Source organism: Lagopus leucura, unplaced genomic scaffold (assembly GCF_019238085.1).
Source record: "Lagopus leucura isolate 7727_CA_CO unplaced genomic scaffold, USGS_WTPT01 Super-Scaffold_100065, whole genome shotgun sequence".
In the NCBI taxonomy this organism is placed as follows: Eukaryota; Metazoa; Chordata; class Aves; order Galliformes; family Phasianidae; genus Lagopus; species Lagopus leucura.
Genome location: NW_024962309.1, coordinates 615,762 through 630,831, shown reverse-complemented (window position 1 = coordinate 630,831; position 15,070 = coordinate 615,762). Strand labels below are relative to the sequence as shown.

Below are 15,070 nucleotides of genomic sequence, written 5' to 3'. Positions count from 1 at the left end.
TTCGGTCTGAAGGGTTCTGGACACTACTGTAATACAAACAGTAACTTTTTAGAAGTGATTGCTTCCAGGGATTCTCCTTACCTGTAGTGTGAGAAGCTGAATACAGCTATTGGGTCTTCTCCAGAAGACTGCAAGGAGTTGATGTGGAAATACTTCTAGGGTTGTAATTTGTGACTGAGTTGCCCTAACTGAAAATAAGTAATAAAAAGGACAGTGAGCAGTAAGCAAACATTTGGGACTTTACTCTGCACAATTCATTGTCTCAGCACGTGTACTGATTGATCACTAATTAGAGGTTGGGTGAGGTTCACCTGCTTATTCTGAAACAAAGTACACTGAGACAAGAAACTGACTTCTCATCCTTCTTGGACAGATAGGGAAATGTCACCTTGATTCAGCATTTCGTAACAACGTTGGTCAACATTTTGTACCTTCTTTTAAATAATGTAATCCAATTAACACGCAGCTAATTTAGCATTACATGAACTGTAGATGTCTGACTCTTACTCTAGCTTTGTTTGTTAAATTCAATGTTAAGTTGCTGTCTTGACACCTAAAAGATGTATAATCAGTCACTGATTAATTAGCATCAGTGTGTCAGGTGCTCATTAGAATAATTGACTGAAGTCTTTACTGTTGAAAATGGCCTTTTACTTGATTTTCTGCACTTACTGAAATGGAAAACACAGTCCTGAAACATGGACAGAGTTAATAGGTCATCTGCATAATTCATTTGCCAGATTAACGTAGGTGCACCCTTGAGTGCTTTTTGCAGTTTGGCCAATGTAGCATCGTAAGTTTCTAGAAAGCTCTCTTAGAAAATACATTTTATAATACTGTTAGGTTGACTGTAAGTAAAAAGTTTATATTCACTAATTCTTTCAGGTGGCATCTTTTAGTGAAGATGACAGGACTGGTGGTTGGCACAGCTTCCTGTCTTCCATACAGGTGCAGAGTGATACAGCCGTGAAAGCTAGAATAAACCAGAAGGTTTGTTACCCTGTTGGAGACTCCCTTTGGTGTGGGCACCTCTCATAGATTAAACTGGATAAAAGCCCTGAGGGTAGGTTTGAGATGAGGATTATCACTGGTGTGGCAATAATCCCCCTACCTCAGAGCAAAATATAGACCATACTGAATCCGTGGAACACAAGGTTGATCTTGGTGGATAAGGGCTTTGCTGAGTATCTACCAAGTGTCTCCAGGGTAAAGCAGCCAGTAGCATGTCAACAAGTCTGTTATTTTGCAAGATGATAAGCACAGTTCTTTTATCAGTGAAATTCATTACAAATCTAATGCAGGAAGCGTTACATAAACTTATGTCAAGCTGTTATGACTCAGTCTGAAGAACGCAATTCAGAGCTACCACTTTCAGTTGGTCATTTTATGTTTCCACTGCTCATGGTTGCAGGTCATTTTACGGAGAGGAAAGGAAGATTAGATATAAAACAAATTCTGTGATTAATGTAATATTGGGAAATGTAGGAGAAAATGCTGTGTCCTTAGAGGAAATAAAATGCTGTGAGCAGTTTCAAATTAAAAATGAATAGAAAGGGAGACTTCATTCTGCTCTACGCTTCTGTAGAGTGTATGTGTATATGCATATATATATATATATATATATATATAAAAATTTTTTTTTTTTAATCCTCTTCTCTATTTCTCTTGACCTTGAATTGTGGCACCAAGCATTATGACTCAAATCAAATGTCTAGCAGTTTGCATCTGCAGTGAGAAGGGGAGACCATGCCAGATTCTCTGCACCAGTGGGGCTGGTGACTGCTTCTGCTTACCAGCCTTCCCCGAGCACGCTGTTTGCTTGAGTATAAGCAGCAGGAAAACTGGCTGTGTTTGCCTGTTTTCTATCCCCGCTGGTCACCAGAGCTCCCAGGGCTGTGCGGTTCAATTTAGAGCGCTGATGAAATGCAACAAACATGTCACAGCAGCGTGCTGAGTAGCACAGGCTGTGCAAATAATCTCTTATTTTAATACTTAGAGGGCCTCTCTGGAACAAACAATGTGTGGGTGTATGTTGTGTTTCTTTTTGGCTACCACTGTACTGTCAGCTTTTGTTTTGATTGATGTTACAGAAATTAAGCATTTGGTTTGTTGGTTTTCCTCATTAAAGTAATTACTTCAGCAGCCTTACTTTAGCTTAAGCAAAGACCATCACTGAAGACAGCTTTCTTTAACTCTGTGAGACAAAGTAGGCATGTTTTTATTTATAAGCATTCATGCTGATGTATGTCTTCAAGGTGAGTTCCAGTAATGCTAATGCCCATGCTTATTTTTCCTAGATTGTAATCCTCAGGCAGGTTAGAGAGTTGTCTGATAGGATCAGATGAACAATGTATTTAGCAGCAGGTATTTTATTAATAGATCTCAAAAAAAAAAACCCACCAAAACCAAAGAACACTACCTTTCAAAGGAATTTAGTAGTAATTTATATATAACATGCATGTGGTAAATAAATTAGCATGGAAACAAGGGAAAGCAACCTTCCTTTAGGCCACTCAATAACTTGCAGCCTGAAGAGGAACTCCTGGCACTTGAGCTTCTTGCTGTGGATTTATGATCAGAAGTGTCAGATGTTGGGATAGAAGCCTCGGTTCAAAGCTTTATCCAGTGACTAACATTGGTGTCTTGTGTCAGAGAGGGGAATTAAACACGCAAACTGAGATATAATCGAAATATTAAGCACTGTTTTTCCTTAACTCTGAATTTATAGAGGGTCATAGCAGTTGGAGAACTTCTGAGGTGATAGACTGCCATCAGAACAGGATGGAAATAAGTATCAAGCAAGGCTGGAAAAAGGATCTGTGAGAATAAACGCTCAAGGGACAGGTACTGAGGTGACTTTGCTTACTCTGAGTTCCTTTGTTAATGAAGGCAGTGTTGCTTTAAAGTGCAGCAAATCTGAACTTCTGTAGGTGGGGTTTGTCAGGCTGGGAATTGGCTGGGAATATACCTTCTATTGCATGAGTCACGCTTTGAATTGTAACCTTTAAATATTAAATACACTTCAGGTCAAGCTAGTCCAGTTTATGAGGCGGCAGGTACAGTAAACGAAGAGTAAATACTTGCATTTTATGAGTGTAATTTCAATCCAGATTCCAGGTTTGTTACTCATGCCAAAGATGTACATAAAATCACTATAGCAATCAAAACTTGAATCAGGGCTCATAAAGCCAACTTGAATCTTTAATGAAGATTCTTTCAGGGGTTTGTTGCTGCTAACAAATCAGCATCGTCTGCTTTTTCACAGTCTGGAGGATGTACTGCTGTACCACAGGTCTCTTGCCAGTCTTATTTCTACAAGGTGAATCACTGCAACTCTGAAAGTCTTTTCAGGGGTAACTATTCATCAGAATACCTCTCCTGGGCATTTTCTGCATTTAGAAGTATTGCACCTATATAAGTAGGGAACTTTTTGTGACTGATCCAACTATGTATTTTATTCAGGGTCAGCAGAAATTCAGAAATGCAAAAAAGACACAACAGAGTTGATGAATATTTTGCATGGGTGAGATTTCTGTCTTAAAAAAAAAAAAAAAAAGTCCTTTAAGTTAATAAAAAATAAATTCATTTACAAATTCCTCAATGTCTCTGAGAGGAATGGAAATTATTCCATGATAAATAATCTGTTTTTTTCCTGTTGTGGTATTGAGAAGTGAAATCTAGTTAACGCATGGAAGGAATTGAAATTGGGGTATCTAATTTTACTCTGCATGCAATTATTTTGGGTTTTGTTTTGTTAAGTTTTACCAACCAAACTGCTTGTTGTTCATACTGGTCACAAAGAAAAAAAGCAATTATTCACTCTGATTTAATACTGCCTCTGAGAGTAATATAGTCATACTCAGTTGTGGGATCTTGCTTGCCACAAACTGCAGCTGGATTTTGCACTCCTTAAAAGGCATTGTTAAAAGGGGGATGGTTCTAAATGCTTGATTGATGCTAAGACCACAACCTGCCAAGTAGAGTGGGTTGAAGACAAACAGTTCTAAAAGAAACTAGCAGAAACCTGGGGTCTGATTTTTTGGATGTTAATGAGGTTTGCATGCAAATAGGAATGTAGAGGAAGTGGACTGATGTTACTGAACTTTTGATGCATCTTTTAACCAGCAGGCTTTCACTGACATCAGAAAAAAAAGCATTTACAAAAGCTGAAGTCATAGAATCACAGAATAGTTGAGGTTGGAAGGAACTTCTGGATGTCACAGGCTCATGGAAAGGCCTGGGTTGCAAAGGCCCACAATGCTCACGTGGTTCCGACCCCCTTGCCGTGTGCAGGGCCGCCAACCAGCAGCACAGGCTGCCCAGAGCCACATCCAGCCTGGCCTCCAATGCCTGCAGGGATGGGGCATCCACAGCCTCCTTGGACAGCCTGTTTTCTGTGTGAAAAACTTCCTCCTAATATCTAACCTAAACCTTCCTCGTCTGATCAACTAGTCCAGTTTAGCTTTTAATAGAAAAACAAAATAATTGCTGGATTTTCACACAGAGGGTGGTGAGGCACTGAAACAGGTTGCCCAAGGAGGCTGTGGATGCCCCATCCCTGCAGGCATTGGAGGCCAGGCTGGATGTGGCTCTGGGCAGCCTGTGCTGCTGGTTGGCGGCCCTGCACACGGCAAGGGGGTCGGAACCACGTGAGCATTGTGGGCCTTTGCAACCCAGGCCTTTCCATGAGCCTGTGACTACCCTACAAAGAGTAAACGTTTTATAGGATTATTTTTAAATATACTGACAGAACACTAGCATGAATCATACAGATCTGAAGTAGAGTTCTTTGAGGAAAAAAGTCCTTGGGACACTTGATTCAATACTAATATCCCTTGCTTAGACTGATGTTGGCACACAGAACAGTCATCGTTTTCTGTGAAGATCAAATAAAGGGCTGTTAGATGGCTTGACAGCTGGAACAGAAGCAGATTTCTGATTTGCATGTTAAGGAAAAGGTAGAACTGTGTTATCGGAATGTGTTTCCTCTGCTAGATTCCTGGTAGGCAAGTAAATACTTGATGTGGCTGGAAATACCCAAGCTTCGTTTGCAGTATGTTAGCTGCATTTCTTAAAAAAAAAAAATAAATTCCCATTTAAGAATGTGAAGGATAAGGTTGCCTGCTTATCTACTGCGTAGGTGAAACTTCTGGCTTTTTTAATGTTTAGCCTCCATCTTGAAAGCAAGTGGTATTCACTGGAGTACGCGCAAAACATTGATCATTCAGTGGTAGTGAGAAGTGGTATTTTGTTCTGGACAGATCATACCTTTGTGTTTTACCTATCTAAGTAATTTGATCTTATTTTTGCTGCAGAATTTCAAAGGTGATGCTTGGTCAATAATATCCAGCTCAGTTCAGTCATGACCACTGTTTTGTCAGCAGCTGCAAATGAAGATCACACTGAGCATGGCACTTGAGCTGTGATTCAACAAGTATTTTGTGTTCCTCTGCTTAATAAAAGTGTTAATGGATCTCCTGTAAAAATATAGCTGTAGATTTCACTTACAGGAAATCTTTTATGTGATGTAGATTTTTCATAGTTGAAGGTATACGAGGAAAATATGGGTACTCTGTGTATGAAAATAACTCACAATGAAGCAGCACAACGATAATAGAGGATTTTAATATTTCTCCTTCACTGTAGTCTAAGTTGCACTTAATCGCGCTGAATTCTCAGAATTGTTACTTTTTTTTTTTTTTACAGGATACACAGTACAAGATAAATATGTTTCTGGCTTGGGGACAGTTGTAGGAACAGTTCTGGATAACTCCTTCCTAGGGCAGAGCATATAAATGTGGCTCAGGCACTGCACTACTGGTGTTGCACTTGTGCAGTTGCATCAGAATTTTCATATGGTGCCACTCTCTGCCATGTAAGGATATCTGAAGTGTCTTCTGGGACTGCTGGTGGGCACAGGTTTATAAAGGAAAGAAAAACGGTGACCTACTTGAGAATGCTGTCGATGCAGAGAGGCCGGTTGGTGTGTGCTCTGCAGGCTGAAGGGTTTGGGGCAGAGAGCTGTGAATCTTGTACCTCTTCAGGTTTTATGACCAGATCCTTGTATTCTTTTTAATTTTCACAGAATGAAAGGGTTAGTAGGAAGGGAGGAGGGAAGGAAATAATCTTGCAACAGCTTCAGAAACTGTCTTTGTAACTGGAAATAAAAAACTCCAATGAAAGTGGAATGGGGCAGTAAATTGTCTCTGCTTATATGTTACTAACTTGCCATTATTTTCATTAAACATTCACAGACACAATTTCACTTATTTAAATCAACATGATGACCTACTTTAAAAAAAAAGTTGAGAAAGAATATAGCTATATTTGTGTTCAATGATGGCTTTATGAACTTTGGAGAGAGCATAAAATGTGATCCAGCATGTATGTTAAGGCCTCCAAACCAGCAGAAAGGCCAGCAGGATGGTGGGGGAAATCTGTCAGCTATGCATCCTTTTTATGCAGTTGGCTTAAAATACCTCTGACTCCAAATTGCAGTTTAGGGAGAAAAAGAGAATTCCCTCATTATGGTTTCAACGTTGAGAAGTCCATTATGTACCCTGTTTATTATAAACAATACACTTTGGGGAAATCATGGCTCCATCAAAGCTGGTAATAAAATTCCCCTGCTTCCAGTGGGGCCAAGCTTTCAGAGGCTGTTATTGCTCTGATAAAATGGAGGATAAAACTTCAGTTCTTGCTGTATCTTCGCTTGTCTTTGGGAATAATTTATGTGATTTTTCTAGCTTGCAAAAGAGTGAGAACTGTAATTCCAATCCAGACAAATGATTTTGGGCAGGTAATTAACTCCAGTTGTGCAAGTACTCTAACGTAATCGATTCAGGGAATCCAAGTGTTGTCGCATTACTCGTGTTCTCTCCCTGAGGATGTAGAATAAGAACATATCAAACATTTCCCCATCTCTAGTAACGCTGTGCCAGCCCCTTCACTAGAGACAAGAACGAATCAAGCTGCCGACCGCTCGCCCAAATCATCCTGTGTTGAGGTGGTGAGTACATTCATGCCTGTCATGATGTCTTGAACCTGGACATTCAGAAATTGGCTACAATGCAATCTCACTTTGTTTTTGTTTTATTTTGTCTGAATTCGTTAGGACAACTGCTATTCTATTGAAGTATTAATAATCTGTGTTTCCTATGTGGCAACATAAATTTTGCTGCTTAGCAGTAACAAGCATCGTAAAGATAGTTTGCAGTAGACTTTCTTGGCAACTTGATAACTCACATTGCAGCAATAAGGCATTCTCTGGGACTCCTTTTCATCGCTAATGCAGGGCATGAATGCAGAGCTTTTATTTTTAGTGTATCTTGGAATTCGGCAAGGATATTATTTGGCATTATCACGCTGCAAGTGCTCTTTCTTTGGGTCTGCTCAGATCCTTGTAAAACACTTAAATCTTGCCTTCCTAATGCCTAATCATACCCTGCTGCGGTAAATGTTAAAGCAGATGTGAAAGAAAAATTAAAGTATACTATAGTTGAACTCCAGAGATGTATTGCAACAGCACTTTAACTCGCACTTCAGTTCTGCACAAATAGCTTTCTATTTTGGGTCCTGTGCATTTATGAAAAGATACCAGAAGTTCCATTTATGTGGAAGATGCAAGACTACCAATATGCAGCTAAATTAGTTACTGTCATCTATTTTTTATACTGCAGGCCCGTTCGCAATCCACGTCAGTTACAAATTAAGTTGCATGGAGGTATAGTTCTCAATAGAAATCAATTTTCAGCACAAAATGCCTTATTTGCAGTTTTATGGCTTAAAACTACTTATGTGAAGTGATTTATTGTTTGCAGTTAAGGGAGAATGCTGTTGAGAGGATGATTGTCTGATTTTGATTTCTTTAGTCTTTATAGGCGGTGTTTGCTTGTAAATAGGAAATTTGAAATAATACACAGTTAAATATCAAATTAGTCTGAATCATTAATTTGTTGCCACATGGGAATTTGCATGATGTGCAAGAATTTGCCCAGTGAATTGCGTGATGATTTTTGAATTATACAAGCTATATTTGAAGCTGTCAAAGAGTGGAAAGGTGAAGACCAGGGGCTGCTGAAGGTAATGCAAATGGCATGTTAATCACTGTATTTATTTATAAATAATGTTGACAGTGGTGCCATGGAAATACAGCAGCAGGGTAGCCTGTATTGCTGCATAGACCAGATCCTCAGCAGCTATAAATTTGTTCCAGTGAAGCAGTGCAGTTTGGCTTCAAGTTGTCATAATCTGTGCCTTTTCACCCTGCCTGAGGCTAAATTCTCATGTAAGTGTATCTGTAGTCTGAAATAGGAATTTATCTTAACAGAGATGGCATGATGATGCTGAAATGGACTTATTCTGTCTGCATTTGAGATGAACTTTCTATGGGTGTAATAAATGGGGTTTAAATCCAAATTTTGTTTGCAGAAACAGATACATTTGATTTAAATCTATTCAGCCTCTCAGAGGGAACTGAAATCCATCGAAAGGAGCCCTTGCAGAAATGCTATGAGATAGTCAGAAAACGAATTCTCCTCCAAAAGAAGAGTGACTGTGTTTTCTTGTATGTATTAGAATAAGCCTGGCAAAAAAAATGTAAGCTGTTAAAATAGGCTGGTGGTCTTCTGTGAACAAGGATCCTCAAATTTTTTGGGACATCTATATGGAAAGAAGCTGAGAGGAAAGAGAAGAAATCAAGAAATCGAGAAGAAATCAAGCTCTAGGACAAGTGCAGAAAGTTGTTTTCAGTGTATGTGATGGTATTGGAGGGAGTGCAGAATCCCATGGTGGTACAAAGTTGGAGTTGCTCAACTTTTTTTTGCACTTTCTTTATTAGCCTCTGAGATTTGTTTCTCGTTTATGGGCACTGTTTTTTCCCCTTTATTACCTGCATTTTATTTGCTGCAAAGATAATGTGCCTCAAAGTCAAAAACAAAAGGAGGCTGGTGACAGACAAGCTACTTTTTTATTATCTCCAGGGAATGACTGTCGTTTGCTAAATATGTGACCCACTCTTGCATCTCGCAAAGCTGGAATCTTTGTGGCTGGGAATCAAACAAAAAAAAGTTGCCTTGCTGGTAACAAGCTGTGTATTGGGCTGTGAACTCTATGGCTGCCCACCTAACTCCTCCATCAGAAGAGCTACACCTTGTCCTTGGTGGTTATCAGGGATGCATGTCAACCACAACTCATTGCCCTTGACGTGCTGGGGGTCCTTGGCAGTTCAAAAGTGTGTTAGAATTTGGTGTGCTCTGCTCGTTTTTGTTATCAGATGTTTGTCAGCAGCTATGTTTATTTCTATAGAAGTATTTCTTGAAGGAGTGTGTCTCAGAAGCCTTCTGCATGTGGAAGACAACTGAGTAGCAGTTCTGTGCCCTGTTGTCTTCCCTGGTGTCAATTTAGAAAGCTGTTTAAATACTTCTCTTGCTCTGACCTAGAGAATCCTCCATAGCTGAGTGCAGAAACACTTTGAACTTTGCATCTCGTAATGGCCAGGTTCCCCCCCAGCCTTACACAGACTGCAGAGCTGTCCTACTGGCTGTGACTGACCTGGTTGTCACTCTGGCACATCTGCAGAAATTTGTCAGTTGGAAAATCAAAGTGCAAAAACTTTGAGGTTGGGTGTATCTCCTACTGAGCAGACAAGTATGGAAGATGAAAAGAAAACTTAGGAAAGGATTGTTGTTCCTCAGAGTTGGGCAAAATGCAGAATATTTGAATCCTCTTTCACCCTGTGAGGTGTTTATTGGTGGCAGGGCATTCATGAATGTGTTGTTGAGGTTGATAAAGGCAGTGTCAGCATTCCATTAATGCTGCAGACAGAGTGGTGAAACAGCATAACCCTTGTCAGACAGAGTGAAGCAATCCAGGAGAGATCCGGAAGGATGTATGGATGGCCATGGGGTTATGTGAAGTATTGGTTATCCTCTGGTATGCAAGAAGGAGTCATCTATCTTTCAAAGCAGAAATGATCTGAACGTATAACAGAAGGAAGCATGTGGATACAGCCATGAATTTCCAATAACTATGGATCGATGTTGGTCACCATGACAGACAGTCATCTCAGTACATGTTAAGTGCTGTAGAGTTTTTCACTGTGATTGCAGTAAAAAAGAAGATATAGAAGAGAATTCAAAGAGTTAAGAGGATGGGTCCTCCTGGGTGCAGAGGTTCTGTATCTGATTGCAGGAAGGCAGCTGGAAAAGCAGGCAACGCGAGCTGCAGCTGTGGGAAAAGGCAAGAATCCCAGTTTTAAATTGGGTTTTGTTCAATCTTTTTCACAGCATTTAGCTTCCAGTGTGCTGAGCTTTGTTCCTTTTTGATACACTGCTGGTACCTTATGGTCGTGAAACTAAGCTTGAATCTGGGACGGTCATTTCTGCTGGTGATGTTAATTCCAGTTCTCTGCTTTCGTGTTGCTAAGTAGGAAAGGCATCAGGCCATCCAGTTTTAGTCTCCCTGGCTAAAGGAGGAGCTGGACTCACTGTCCTTATGTCTTTCACAGGTCAGGTGCTAACATTACTCTGCTTTCGACTGCTTACCCTGAGAATTACTTATTCTCTTGCCAAGGTAGCAACCTGAATGTCATTTTTCTCAGCCTTATTTACAGTAAGCTACCTTTATTCAACACAGAAGCAGGAAGGGATTTTTTAAGTGGACGTAGATCACATTTATGTTAATTTAATTCCCCTTTACTCTGCCAGAATGATGTAAATCAAACTTAGAATAGACCAAAATCAGTCCCTCTGTATCAACAGTCTTGCTATAGGAACTGCAGTTAAGCTAATCCATTTAGCCTTCTTTAATAGTAGGTCACTCATTATTTAGACAGTTTACAAGTAATTTGAAATTGGTTTATTAGCTCCAGAGAAAGAAAGATGATGTTAAGAGATGTGTTTCTGGCTATTTAGATATGCTGCTGTAGTCAGAGACAATATTGATGCTCTTTATTTTCTCACTCTATTTACGTGCCATATTTAAGCTAAATTCTGGGAATGGGAAATCCTATGAAACTGCTAAGAAGTTTCCAGTGACTTGAACAGAATAGTTTCAAGACATATCTGGAAATCTTATTTATTTTGTGTTTACTGTGTTGCCAACTGCTGTTCCTTTGCAGAGAGCCTGTCGTGAGTACCACTGTTAGGTGCTGTTGAGTCTTGCTCAGTCAGTGCTGTTGGTTTTATTGGTCCCTGTCTGTGGCTTTTTGCTTTTCCTTCACCCTGTGGAGAAGTCAGGGGTGAGAATCTATCACATGCTGCCTGCTATTATAGTGATTTGGAAGATATGTGTGCCTATGGAGAGATGCATCTTCAGTTAAACCACCAAAAGTTGCTGGTGGTGATGGCTGACCAGGAGTGCCACTGGAACATATCTCAGATGTTACCATATGGAAGAGAAGCTAGAATATTCAGTGCAACTTCATGCTTGCACAACACAGCATAGCACGAAGCAGTGTGAAGGTCTTCTCTAGAAGAGACAGCTAAGAAACACGGTCTAGCTAGGGCTGCTGCTATTAGCTTGCTGCAGACTTGCATAAAAATGCCCCCTCTATATAAGCTCCTAGGCATGGAAGGAAGATGATGATTCTTTAATACTACCTAATATCACATTTCAAGGTATGAGTAGTTCATTCCAGGTGCAAATAGTGCTGATGTCCAGTGTCAGAGTTCTAGGAGCAGAGAATAAGGGAAAGAGGAGTGAGAAAAGAACAAAAGAAAATATATGCTTTTGTTGGGGTTGTGCAGTGTGTTCCTTCCTCTGTGTATCAGTTCTAAAAAGTGAGGGATCATTAGCTATACCTTGTACTGTTAGCAATTCTATTAATAATAAGCACTTTTCTATTAAGCAAACTATCCAATTATTAATCCATTAGCAATTACATTTCAGAAAAATTCATTGTAATATCTATTCAGAAGACATTCTTGATAGACTTTTATTTTGAGGGGGGAGGAGAGGAGAGAGAGTATCTTTTAATTATGATTTAAAAGGGTGGCTTCCTAAACTTAATGGAGAGTTAATGAGTTGCATTATTCCACAGTACTCTAGCAAAATCTTCTCACAAATTAACTGTACCTCCTGTTCTCTGCCTCTGGAACTTCTCATGACATTCTCAAGTTCTCTATGGGTTGCTTTTCTATTTTGTTAGGAGCAGCAAAAGTATGTAAGAAAATGGCAGCAATTATGATATTAACATAATGGGAACAATTAGTGCAGCAAAGCCCAAGTTTTAATTGAAATGCACTCATGTCTGTTCAGGAGGTCTTTGTCATATCTTGATGTACCTTCTGGTTGTAACAATGTTCTGCTTTCTGTTCGTGGTGGTGAAAGCAGAGTGAAGGCATTCAAGCAGACAGACTCTAAGGGAAAATGTGGATAAGAGATTTGCAGCTTTGCTACCTGGCAAGGACTCCATTACAGCCCTCATTGATAAATTTCCCTTGAATCTTTTTTTGAAAAAAAGATTTAGAGTTTGATGAGCAACAGTACGAAAGGACATCATACAGTCTGTGTTTTATCTTGGGAAGAAACCCCATGAAAACCAACAGTTTTGCTGAGGGAATTTGGGTGTGTGGAAACTTGCAGTGTCAAACAAACAAAACCCAAACCCCAACAATCTCACCAACTGTTTTCAGATCAGACTCAGACGAGAGAAATACAGATAAAAGAATCTGTACAGAAAAAAACACGTATGTCATTGATTATTGGGGTTAGAAAAGACCTCCCCAAGTCCAACCCCAACCCATCCCACCGTGCCCACTGACCGTGTCCCTCAGTGCCACATCTCCATGGTTCTCAAACACCTCCATGGTCAGTGATTCCACCACCTCCCTGGGCAGCCTGTGCTAATGCCTCATCATATTCCCACTCTGTCTCCCTGTATGATTCCTCTGACTTCAGATAAGGCAATCTGTAACAGTAACACTGTTTTCCACAGGGCTTACAATATTTCCTCGCATCACATGTAGCTGTAATTTTTAAACAGTAATACGTAAGGCTGATAGCGGTCGTGTAGCTTCTCTCCAACTACATTAAAGCTTATATTTATTTTAGTTTCAGCAAATAGTTATGTTTCATTCAGAACCTTTCCTTATGTGTAAAGAGACCAGCCCATGTTTTTCCTCTTTTTTTTTTTTTTTTTTCTTAATCTACTTTTGTCCTTTCTCAGGTCTTTCCCAGAAAGATCCATTTATCGTAACTGATGACAACATTCTCCTTTTCAGTTCCTTGGCTCCTTGCATTGCATTTCTCACTTACTGCCATGAATACTGAATCCCAAATGAGAATTAGAGAAGCCCCATCTGCAACACTGAGCAACAGGTTTGGAGGGTGCAAGGCTGTCTGTCTGCAGCTGTCTGGCTATCCCTGTGAAATATCTCCTCTGTCTGTACAGCCTTTGGACACTTGAGTGAAGGCAGCTCCTGGTGCCTTGCTCCATCCTTTCTATCTGGTCTGTTGCTAAATGGCAGGAGCTCTGACAAACAGCTGATTCATGACTGACACTTGGAAATCCCCCAGGAAAGGCACTGTTTAGAGGAAGAAGCAAAGTAATAACTTGATGTTAAACTCAGTCCAGCAGTTTCATGTTCTGGAATTATTTTCGGTTAAAGGATGCTGAAAAGGACTGCTTAAAAGCCACATTCAGTCTGTTATGACCTTCTGTGTCCTACCTTATAAGTACCCAGATTTCTTTACAGATGGAGCTAGGAGGATGGACTAGGAACTTTCAGAGGAGTAGAGTTACTGTTTTTCTACTTGGTGTATGTACTTAGCACCTGCTGTGCAAGCTGGTCATGTTCCTGGAGATCGAGTATGTCATAGGTACTTATGCATTGCATTTAACTGTTTGCAAGCAGCAATTTTCATCTCTTTCTCCAGTGCCTTATTGAGCAGAACTGTGTTTGAAAATCCATGACAATAGTTTTTAAGCCTTTGTCTTCCCATCCTATAGGGAATGGGACCCATAGGGAACTTGCTTCTCCTTGGTTCTGGTTTCATTATTGCATTATTCTGAGAGGCTCAGGTATCAGTAATGTTCAAGGCACAGTAAATAGCCTTCAGTGAAATACAGGTGTAGGTGTAAGTGATGCTGGTCAGCTGATGATTATGACTCACCTGTTTAATTTGGGAAGTAACTGCAATAGAATAAATGACAAGCTTTGTTGTTTGTTTTTTCCTATAGCTCTAGATTTTGATTAACCCGGCAAATGATGTGTTTTTCTTAATTTAATAATTAAGATGAATAGATTGTTCTGCAGTTAAATTATATCCAGTGACATATTTAGGAAGGGTAGTGCAGAGTTGTGTCCTTTATTTTACTGTCTAAAGTCCTTTTTTTGTGAAATGACGATTGTTTTCAAGGGATTTAATTTTCCTAGTGTTATTAGTCATGGGTAAATGGAATTAACACCTGTATCATCTTTAATAATGTACAAAGAAGAATTGTATTAACGTATTCTCAAAAACTAAGGGTATCCCAGTTTGCTGCTGTATCTTGCTAGCTGGCCTTGCTCACTATGCATCCGAGCTTTGACTTTGCAGCGAAATTCAAAAAAACCCAAATCCCTAAGCGTACAGGAGTCCCTGTGCTTTTGTTAAATCTGTTGGTAAAATCAGACTCACAGAATGGCCGGGGTTGGAAAGGACCTCAAGGATCATGAATCTCCAACCATTGGCCACCAATCTCCTGATTAAATACTAAACCAGGCTGCCCAGGGCTCCATCCAGCCTGGCCTTGAACATCTCCAGGGATGGGGCATCCACAGCCTCTCTGGGCAGCTGTTCCAGCACCTCACCACTCTCATAGCAAAGAACTTCCCCTTGACAATCAACCTAAATCTCCCCTCCCTCAACTTCAAACCATTTCCCCTTGACCTGCTGTTATCTGCCCTTTCCAAGAGTTTACTCCCCTCCTGTTTGTAGGCTCCCTCTAGGTACTGAAAGGCTGCAGTGAGGTCACCCCGCAGCCTTCTTTTCTCCAGGTGAACAAGCCCAGCTCCCTTAACCTGTCTTTGTAGGGGAGGTGCTCCAGCCCTCTGATCATCTTTGTGGCTCCTCTGGACCCTCTCCA

At 40.2% G+C, this 15,070-nt stretch overlaps 1 protein-coding gene across 13 annotated transcripts in view; it reads left to right on the top strand.

The window, feature by feature from the left end:
• The window catches only part of LRRTM4 (leucine rich repeat transmembrane neuronal 4), a 419,106-nt gene that overhangs the window by 28,139 nt on the left and 375,897 nt on the right, over window positions 1–15,070 (top strand). For 9 of the 13 annotated variants that reach the window (XM_042886905.1, XM_042886904.1, XM_042886900.1 and 6 more), the window contains one exon: window positions 6,928–7,009. The exons of the other annotated variants lie outside the window; for them this stretch is intronic. The gene's annotated coding sequence lies outside the window, so the exon portion shown is untranslated. The remainder of the gene's footprint in view (window positions 1–6,927; window positions 7,010–15,070) is intronic. 13 annotated transcript variants of the gene reach the window in all.